Below are 11,250 nucleotides of genomic sequence, written 5' to 3'. Positions count from 1 at the left end.
GATGAAGAGAGAAAGCTTATAAAAGGAGATTGACTTTCACGATGTATGCACATGCAGGGTACACATCAGGATAGCAGTGCCTTCTTCATCCACTGCCTTTTGCACTCTTCACCTTGCATCTTGTTTGTGCTGCTAGAATTTTGCGCAGTCATTTCTGCTGAGCCAGCCCATTGCAGGGTGAAGGAAAAGACTGGTGCTGAGGAGGCAAAAATTGATCTAAGTCATTTATTGGTTCCCCAGATGACATCATGACAACTGGAGAACAGATCAGCTGGAAGTAGTCAATTGTAACAATGCCCATGCTTTCTTCAGTCTGTATCAATATGCTGCAGAAACCAGAAAATCATACAGCAGCCTCTGATCCTTCAGAATAAAAATGAACACTAGGCTAGTCTGGTTTCAGCCTGATTTACCTTCATGCACATTGGGTCAAAAGAAAAAGTACGGGCAGGGCCATCATCAATTTGTTAATTTAAATTCTAATCAAAACTTGAGGAAATAGATGATGGTTTATGTTGAAAGGTGAGTGTTGAGCATTTTCATCACAAATATTCCCCACAAAGAACTGCTTGGCATGAAGAAGATGAGTTCAAGGCTGCTGTGCTAACTACCTCTCAGGACTCACTGATGCTTTTTAAGTGTCCCAGATTTCTCCAGTACCTCAGCTGTGAGAGTGCAAGATGCCACTTTTATGAAAAAGCAAGCAGTTACACAGACCTGTGGGATGTAAATTATTGCTTCTCCCATTCTCTGCTTATTCCCACAGGATATTCTAAGAAAGTAGACCAACCCCATTTTTATCTCTGTCTTAAATTATTGAACATACTCCACACCAGACCATTAACAAACAGAAAATATGGTTAAGAAAAAGTCTTGTGCATATAAAAGAACAGTATAGTTATTCAGTTTCCAGAAAAGGGAAGAAGCACTTCTTCCTGACTTATCTTCTTCTTTTATTTATTTATTTATTTATTTATTTTTTCCTTTCTTTTTCTCAGGTGGAAAGTTAGATCATTGTTTCAAAAATAAGAACTTTTTCTTCTTATGAGGATTCATTTCTGAGTACGGGAAGAATCTTTATGGAGATGGCATACATCATGAAAGTCAACTTCTTTTTTATAAGCTCTTTCCCTCTTTATCCTAAGAGGATTTTCTAGAATGTAATGTTAATTCATGCAGTGCATGGAAATGCTAATAACTCTGATGCCTCTCACACTGGAGGTATGTCTGCACTGCAGATCCAAGGCGTGACTGCTGTTCACAGAAGTATCTGCCTCACTTGTAAAACAGTATAGATAGAGCAGAGCAAAATGCACTTAGTAGGTACCCAGGAGCTGAAGCCTCCATAATTCTGTGGCCAGTGTTCTGCAAGACATTTACTAAAAGTGTATAAGATACATAAACTAGAAAAACACCCCTGTGTACAGTATCACTAACAGTGTTGGTGATGTACAGTATCAACAGCAGTATTAGTGAAGTAGAGACCTTGAGTCATTTTGGGTTAAGAAAAGGGAAAATAGACCAAAAACTGTGCTAGAGTGTGCTAACAATTTCATAGTTCACTGTGGCACTTGCTGATAGTACAGCAAGTGCCACAGCAGCTGCAGACTGGCATTTGCTCTGCTCTCCCTCCTGCTCACTCTGCCCACTGTGTGACTGCCTGAGCAGCCCAGGGAGCTCCAAGGGGAACAGGAGGAAGTGGTGGGGCACCAGACACCCATTATTACGCCAATGGATCAAGTGTATAAAGGTCAAATCTCCAATAAGAATTAGTCTGTTTTGAAAGTGATCCAAATGGATGCTGTGAACATCTTTCTGAGTGTGTATCATGCAGAAAAAAGGCAGTTAAGAGCAGTGAAATAGTGGAGAAGGTCATTATGAAGCATGGCCACTTCATACTGCTGGCTGCATGTGCGGGTTTAGAACTGTGTGAGAGATGGTGGCAGCACAAAATCCAGCCTGACCACCAAGACAGTTAACACACAGCAACTTTCATAGCACTTGCAGAAATTCTATGTGGTGTCTGTGCTGAGCTATGCATGAGAGAGGATGAGTGAATAATACAGGGCTTTTTGAACACATCTGTGCAATCAGTGAGGAGGAGTTAGACAAGACTCCTCTTCCTGAAGGAGAGTGAAGTGTTGTCTTTCTTCAGCACAGTTCAGGCAGGAACAGGCACCATACAGGAGGGCATTGACAGACTTCCCTGAAAAAAAAAAAAAAATAAATAATGAAATAAAATAAAATAAAATCAGCTGGCAGTTTTGCCTGTGGCTCTTAACAGTTTTCCAGAAGGACCAAATCCTAGGTCTTGTGTCAAGCTTGGATAAACCAACTTTTAGGCAAAAGCTCTCAACAGGCAAAGGAAAACCTTCAAAAGCATTGCATCTGCAGGGCTCCTGCAGATTGTGCAGCCATTGCTCCCTTTTGAAAAGAAGAGAGTTACAGGTTCCCATTCCCGTTTCTGCTTCATCAGGCATCTTATGACTCTCTCTGGCATGCAGGAGTGGTGAGTTACAGTTCCTACATTAGACACTCTTCAGGAAGAAGATTTCTGTGCTATTATATGCAGAGCTTCCTGTAGTCACAAATGAAGCAAAATCTGTCTGAGGAGGAGGAGGGTAAGCACAAAAAAGCACCTCTAGTACAAGGAGCATTTCAGTGACGGCTTCATGGTGCACCCTTCACAGAGTAGTTGCTGATACCTCGTGCCTAGGTATCAGTAACTACCTAGTCTATCAGGCTATTTTTTCCCCATTTGCTGCAAGAAGGTCTGAACAAATAGAGAACTGGGAGTCCTGTCCTGAGGTTTCTGCTAAACATTAGGAGGAGAGCTGAAAGACACCATTCCCAGAGATGACAATGGAAATAGGGTTATCTCAGAGTAAAGGAGGGTAGCTACAGAAATTCCTGTTCATCCTCTGAACCTCATGCCATTCTTTAACAGATAACCCATGGTAAAGCATGCTGGCACACTGTAGCATATCCTTCTTCCATATATGTACATCTCTCCATACATAATTTCACTAATACCTATGTAACAAGAAAAAACATGAATCTGAAAATGTTCCAAGTACTAATTAGAAGTTTTCTACACAAAACCTCCGTGCCTGCCACTGCTGTTTTCTGAAACTGAGTCCTGGTTCTGCTCCCTTTCTATACCTGATTGCCTTGTTAAAACTTCTGCAACTCTTCTGCCATTTTCTGAATCAAGCTGGCAAGAAAGAAAAAGAGGTCAGACAAATAGTTGGGCAGACAACTTAACTTTGTTTCAGCTCAGTTTAGTCACCCTTCTTTTTCTGTCTCTCTCTTGCTTTTTTAGGAAGTAATACAGTTCTCAAAACTGTAATCGCTGTAAACACTGGCTAATACATTTGTATGCAGAGACATTCTTAGCACAGTAAGTGGAAGGGACTGGTTAGTGAAGTCAGCAACACTGAAGGACTCGAACACAGAACAGGTCTGATCATTTCTTATGCCTAAACCTCTAGGAAAGGGCTTGGGACCTTACTGAACAAATAAACTCATAGAAAAAATAAAATCATAGAAAAACTAAACTCAGAGAAAAGTCTTAAAAAGAGTAGCAGAGACCATGCAAGGAGAGGAAGAGGGATCTGACAGCCAAAGAACTTATGCATGTGCTGTTAGGAATAAAATTAGAATTGCCAAAATTCAAGATAAGTTTAAACTCCTAAAGGAAATTAAAGTTTGTAGTTACCAGTGCTACCCACAGAAAGAAAATAACAAAGACAGGACTACTGCTCTGTGGGAGGCCGGGAGGCTGATATAAATGTTAAGGTGAATCTACATACGTACAAAAATAAAATGAGTATTTTGATTGGATTTTTGATAATGATGATGTTGTTGAACACAGAAACAGAGATAGATTGGCTAATGAGGATGACTGTATAGAAGAAGAATCATAGTCCAAGTACCAAGATTAGGGCTGAACGCAGAGGATTTAAAATAAACCTTCTTGAGTTTATTTCTATGCTCCTAGAATGCAGTATCGATAGTACCTGTGCTGAAGAAAAGCAAAAAGAAGATCCAGCCACTAGGCTGTGGTTACATGATGATTAAGTTTACATTTGCACAGCAGCAGATCATGTGGTGGAGGAAAGCTGAATGGGACCAGAGGGAATGTATGATTACCTTATCTGTTGAATTAGACAGCCTATGATACAGTGCTTATGTCAGGTTTACCCTGGCTACAGGAAGACAGATAATACTCCATCTTGAATAAAATCTGTCAAGCTCCCTCCCTCCCAAATAAATAAATATATAAATTGAACTGCCAGAGAGATATAATACCAGTCTAGTGCTTTGCATTACATGGAGGTTTAAAACCCTTATTTTATCCTCTGAAACTGGATTTTCTCTACTGTGACCACTCCATAATGTAACTCTAATATCACATTAAGTTTTCAGAGCAAATTTTGAAGAATAGTTAAAAACTTGGAGGCAACTGGGACAAATCACAAACCAACAGTAGAAAGTAAATGGAATGAAAACATATTGTCTTTGTTTAACAGAGTACCTGAAGTATCCTGTTTTTCAGACAAAGAAAATCTGGTAAAAGTCCTGTGAGCAGATATTTCTGGAAGCCTGTAGTACAATGCAACATGCCAAAATTAGGGGATATAGCTGGTTATTGCGCTCTGCAACACTAGAGATAATTCCCAGTCATAGGTAGAAGATTTTGCAGCAATAAAGAGATATAAATTTTAACCAGATTATGGGTGGTGGGTTGGGAGTGTTTGCACTGAATGTCATGTTCAACCCAGTGAGGTTTTAAAAGTTATTATCTCTTATGTAACACGTTTGGGTCTTACTGATGGTATTGAAAAGCTTTCTCAAAGTAAACACTTTGTCATCTGTAGCTCCCACCTAGAACATTTTTTCTCATCCTTTCCTAATACCTGCAGAAACAGAATTTTCTTCCTTAAAAAGCCATAAAATATTTGATAAGTACAGGGGGCCTTACTGTAGACTATATGCACTTCAGTACAATTTAGCCATGCAGTGGCTGATGTACTTTTCTATCTTCCTTTGTAGTACAAAGAGGTTTTGTTTTCTTTCTGTATTTGCTACCCAGAATGCATTGTTAGAAGTTAGAAGTCCTGGTTGGTGGCAATTTAAGCACACCTGATTACTTAGTCTCTGATCTCTCTGAGGTCAAGACTAATCTGTTCTAAAATCCAGACCTTCAGCTTTTGTTTAATATAGCCCACTGAGATTAAAATAGGATTAGAGCTCATCTGATGGGGAGAACAGCATCTTCAGATGAACCCTTATATCATTCTCTTGCAAACACCACTAGGTGGAAATGAAGCCTTGCAGTGGCCCTGGGTCCTGTACATCAGTACACATAAGGTGTTTGTTGATTTTTTGATCCTCGTGACAGTTTTGAAAGCAGACTTTGAGTATACTATTTCCTGAAAGCAGATCCAAATCATTACCCTACATAGGGAATGCATAGATAGGGATATCAGTAGGGATATCCGAGAGTTTTGCTTTTTTTTTTTTTTTTTTTTTTTTTTCCTCATTCATCTCCATATATTTGAAATTTACTACAGCAAGAAGACTAAAGTGAATTTAAATATTTGGAAGCTGTCAAGCTGTGCATTTAATAAAGTGTTTACAATCTCTTCTGTTTCCTTACCAAGATTTCTTTTTAAAATGCTATTTTTTTTCTTCTTTAAACATGAGTGTGGACTATGCTGAACTAAGATATTTCTAAACCATCTTGATTCAATATATACAATGCAGATATTCCAGAAACAAGCATGTCTACATGATCCAAATGATATGCCTCAAACTTGGTTTGTGATGAAGCCAAGCAAAAGGATTGCCAAAATAAATAAAGTGAACTAATGGTAGTCTTCTGTATTTATTTTTCCCCCCAGTATTTGAGTACAGCGATTTTCTGTAGTATTTTCAATCTCAACACATTATTTTTACATTAAGGCATAAAACAGTAATGTGAGGCTAAAAGTGGAAGTAAGATGAACAAAGTTATTTGATCAATGTGTTCTCATTATCCAGATTCTATGAAATCAAAAAATAATTACAACTGTAAATGATGAGGGTGATGTAAAATATCTCTAGTAAAGCACAGTAAAAAGTTCAATATGGAGAGAGTTCTGAAAGTGCTATTTTTGCACAGACAGGCTTCTTGGCAGCTGTCCTGGATTTCAGTCTGCTTGAGATGAGGTCACACTGTGGCTGTGACTAAAGTAATTAACAAGGTCAATCTCGCCAGCTCAGTATAAACCTGGAGAAACTGCATCAAGGTGCAGAACTCGAATGACAGAGAATAAAACCAGGGGTTTTGTCCTGCTTCCAGCACTGACTGCTGGTTAGTAATCTTGCAGCAGATTGCACTGCAGGAAGACTTGAGTATTTCTCAGCTTGGGGTGATCCTTGGCCATTTTACTCTACTCATGCAGCGCAATCAAGATGCATGAGATCAAGATGGCAATCAAGATGATCCTTACTTTCTTTAGTAGTTAGGGTTTATCTTTGGTTCTGTTTAAGCAAAGGTTTCCCCTTTTGAAAGAAGAGTGTACCAGCTAAAATGTTGACTGAGTTCTTAAAAACAAATTCAGTGTAAGCCTTAGAAGATGCTTTCAGTAACATGGAAAATTAAATTTTCTTAACCATATGGGATCAGCTACCACACAGTTTTACCTGTAGAGATAATATATCCATTGAAAATATCAACTATCTCACCAGAGGAGAATGTGATCGGATATTGACATCAGTTCTCAAGATGGTGTTGTTTGTTTGTTTGTTTTCCCTTCTATTAACAAGATAATCATTTATCATATTAAATAGAGTATACTCCTGTGTGAATGCATGAAGATGAAAAAAACAGTTACTGAAGTTATCAGCACATTATAATTATATCCCATCACTCTCTCTGAAGTTACCTTCCTTGCCTGACAGCACGATTAGTTCTTTTCTTTTTAACTATAGTGCTTGTTAGGTTTTCTTTGAAGACTTGATGGTGTCACTTGTAACTATTCTGAAGTTTTAGCATGGTAAATAATGTAGACATTTGTTTTTCACTGGTTTTGAAAGGTCACAGGAACCTGCAAAGTTACTTTGTTCACCATGTCATTATAGAAAAGATTTACCACTATTCAGAAATATTCACTTACTCCATCAGGTTGGAATCATTCAACTATTATGGTTAGTATGATAATGGAAAATCTACTTACTGAATAACAAACAACATTTTAGGTCATGCTGCCCAACTATGCTCATTTTGTAAAACCTGATTTGCAGGCTACATATCTAACATATTCCCATTTCTGCCTGTCCGTAATTTAATGTAATAATACATTACTTTGGTCCTAAATTGCTTATTAGAATGATTGGTTCTTGATTCATCTAAATGGCTGAAAATGGGACAGTAACTTGTTAAGGCAATTTTGTTGCTAAACTTTCATATTACCCAATTCATGGCACAGCTCTCATGAGATTCTTGACAAATACTGTCATTTTCTTGTATTTTTTTCCTCTAAATGTATATGATAGCATGTATGGTAGGAAAACCCAGACTCACTTTCTCCCTGTTGTCTGTGCTTCTGATGTAAGCACACATCTGTTTTTCTAACCATGAGGCCAGAAGAGCACATGAGCATTGGACCAAAACATACTTGCTGGGAAAACACTTGTTGAAAGAGTCAAAGCAGCAATCACCTTTATGATCAGGAGCTGAAGATGTGCTGGACTTCATCTCTGAAATTATTTTCTAAATGTTGTTTCCATTCATTTGTTCATTCCCATATTCTGTATAGAGTAATACAGTTTTGTTGGTCAGGAGTTAAAAATAAAATTCCTGCTCTTCTTAGTTAGAAAATATGTTTTTTTCTTTTATTTATTTTATTTTTTATGTTTTATTTATTTTTTTCCTTTGGTTGACACATAGCTGATGTGCATAAGTACTTCCAAAGTGAAAGGTCTTCCAAAGTGAAAGGTCTCATCCCCTATCTCTATGTTTCCAGTAAATACATTAAAAGTTGTGTATCAGAAATAAATGCCAAGCCAACACCAATACCATTTACATCATAAATAAATAAATAAATAAATAAATAAATAAATAAATAAATAGATTTAACCCTTTCACAGAACTTAGATTTTCTTGACTGGAAATTGTTGTACCTCAGAGACTGCTTTGCTAGGAAAAAAAAAAAAAAATAAATCCCACAGAGTGTTAAGTGTTTGTATATCAAAGTCTTTATACCATACAACGAGTAATGTCGTACACTGGGATGTTGCATAATAGGCATCAATCAGTTTAGGAACTGTCATGGAAAGTAGCTTTTGCAAACGACATACATGACTGAAAGCAATTCAGTAGATCAGTAGAAAGTGATAAAAAATAATAAAGCAGTCATCTAAAAAAACATCTGATATCAGATTTTAATAATAATCAGCATTGTTAAATGGTAAGGTGGCATCACTAAATCATGGTTTGCCACTACAGAGGTTTTTGTTGACAAGAATTTGAAAATGGGAATGTTGTTCAACTGAGGAGGTGAAATGTCATGGTTGTTAGAATTATGAAATCATGCAGAGCTGCTCCCAGGGAAAAACAAAAACAAAAACAAAAACAAAATCACTAACACAAGACAAACAAAACAACAACAACAACAAAAACATTTTGCCAGTCCAGGAGCTGCAATATGCTTATATATTTAGGAAGGTGATGGAAATCATGGGGTTGCGGGGATGTGTGTCACATAGCAAAAACTAAAGAATAGTTGACACCTTTGATCTCAGAAGGAAGAGGCAGAAGAGATATGAAGAATGCCATAGCATGGTTGATATTCAAATTTGGCTACAGCCACATCAAGGTAGACCGGGATATAACCTGCTGTAGGGAAAAATAAAAATAAATTTAAAAAATCACTACCTTCTGAAAGTCCCAGCAAAAATATGAGATAGAGATCAAGTGAAAAAGGATGGAAAGCTTAGTAATTTTACTGGCTACATGCATTTGATAATGCATGTTATAAAATGCATATGTTGCCTGTGGAAGGGAAAGCACCATGGTCATTTCCCTTCTTCTTGCACTCCCACTAGTATAGTTTCTCCTTTGACTCCCATATGAATCTCATGGTCTCATGCCCTCTCCTTATTTATTGGAAATCTACATTTGTTGGAGAGCAGAGGGAGGCTGTTTGGTATTGAAGTGTATTGATTCATCAAAATAAAGCATCACTTCCTACCCCTAATGAAGTTTCAGATAGTAAACTTTAAAGATGAGCGTGCATACCTACACGAAGATGAATATGACATATCTGCATATTTAATTTAGATTTTTAAAATGTATTAATCAGCAGTTAAGACAATTAGTGATAGAACAAGTCTGATGTGAAAATAAAACTAATCAATAATTACAATTCCAGCTTCTCTTGCCAACAAAGTTCTCTGTTTTGAAAGCAACTTCACAAGTAGCCAACTTCTCCCTCTCACCCCCACAAAATAAAATATGAAGCTGTGAAAAAGCTGTTACAACTAGGTTGGCAGGTTTCTAGACACCATACAAAATCTTAGCAGTTCAGGTAAATCCTCTGACTAATTCATCCAATTTGAACTCTTGGACTAAGCAAGCCACAGATTAAATAAAATAACACAAATCTCCTGTGCCTTCTAGGAGGTAGTAGAAATCATTCATACAGGGAACAATTCTGCCAAAGTAGATTTGGCTTTTATGCTTTGCAAGCCCACACAAACCACTTTAGTGGAGCTGTATCCCTGCTGTAAAAACCTAAAAAACAAACCTGATTTACTGTTTAAACGCCTACACTGACCCAAGTGACTTTCAGCACTGTATGTGTCCAGTACAAGCTCACTTCCCACACGTAGCATTCCTCTACAAAAAGTGACTTGAGTGAGACATAGTCCTTGATAAACAACATCAGTGCCAGTCCCAAACATTTTTGCACTGGTATGTCTGTGGACAGCACCTTCCCGGTTTATCTGGTATCAAATATTGATCACTGGAGATTGCATCCTAAGTGGCACTGGCCACTTTGAGAGAGCCTCTCAGATTCTGCAGGAAGTGATGTGGTGGTCCAGCCGGAGGCAGCTGCAAAAAGTCAACAACTTTCAGATCTGACATAGAGCAGAGGTTCTTCTCATCATTAAGGATCACATATCTGGATAAACCCCAGATCAAGTAACTATATTCTGTCTTCTTAAATTGTCCTTAATGCAATGAACATGTTACAGTGACCTTTAGAATATCTAATGGGCAATGCATTTGAGCTTTTTGAATATTTAAGCCACCTTCCAAATTATCTCTTGTTTGTCTATTCCTATCTTAGCCTATACATTAAACTATAGATTTTTTCTTTAAACCCATTAAGCTTAAAAACAAAAGTATGGTTAATTCCAGATCCTATTATTGTATTTTATCTTGAATTTCAATTGTGGAAGCAATTATTTGTTGCTTCTGTAGAACTTCTGTGTTTGAATATTTTGTTTGCCTGATCCTTTTTTTTTTTTTTTTTTTTTTTTTAAATAAAAACTTCTGCAGTGCATCAAAAAGATCATTATATTTTATTTGTGATCAGAATTATCCTACAGAATAGAAGTTTATAAGCTTGTGAAATATGGCTAGATTTGGGGCTGAATCTCCACAAAAAGCTCTAATAGATGCAGAAAAATTCTACATATTTGAATTATTTAGTTAGCCTAGGATAGAGTCTTCCACTTAAAAAAGAGTGGGCAGCTTGTCTTCTGAAAGTTTCTCAGAGTATCCATTTACTTCAGTTCCAACTTTCCTTTTATGTTCTGATTCCAGATTCTCTTATTAGTTTGAAGGGTCTGTTGTTTGTTTGTTTGTTTGCCTTTTTTTTTTTTTTTTTTTTAAGTTGATGGGACTAATTTTATAGTACTGCTTGAAACCACTCTTTTGATCTGACTCTAAAATTCAATAGCATGACTCAGTGCTGTGACCACTACCAAATAAAAGCATAATATGTCATTTATTCTTTGAAATATTTTTTTTTCTATCAAAACTATAAAAATTTTTGAAACTCCTCTGACAGATGGGGTCTCTGTTCTATTGGCCCAGGAATGTTTTATTTCGTGGCATAAGCACTTTCAGTGCAACGTGCAGGACTGTTTAACTGAGCATTACTAATTGGTACTACGCACACAAGAACCTATCAGTGTAAAATAGAAACAATTCCTCTCCTCTCCTCTCCTCTCCTCTCCTCTCCTCTCCTCTCC

This window comes from Oxyura jamaicensis, chromosome Z, assembly GCF_011077185.1.
Source record: "Oxyura jamaicensis isolate SHBP4307 breed ruddy duck chromosome Z, BPBGC_Ojam_1.0, whole genome shotgun sequence".
NCBI classification, from domain to species: Eukaryota; Metazoa; Chordata; class Aves; order Anseriformes; family Anatidae; genus Oxyura; species Oxyura jamaicensis.
This window is presented reverse-complemented; position numbering follows the sequence as displayed.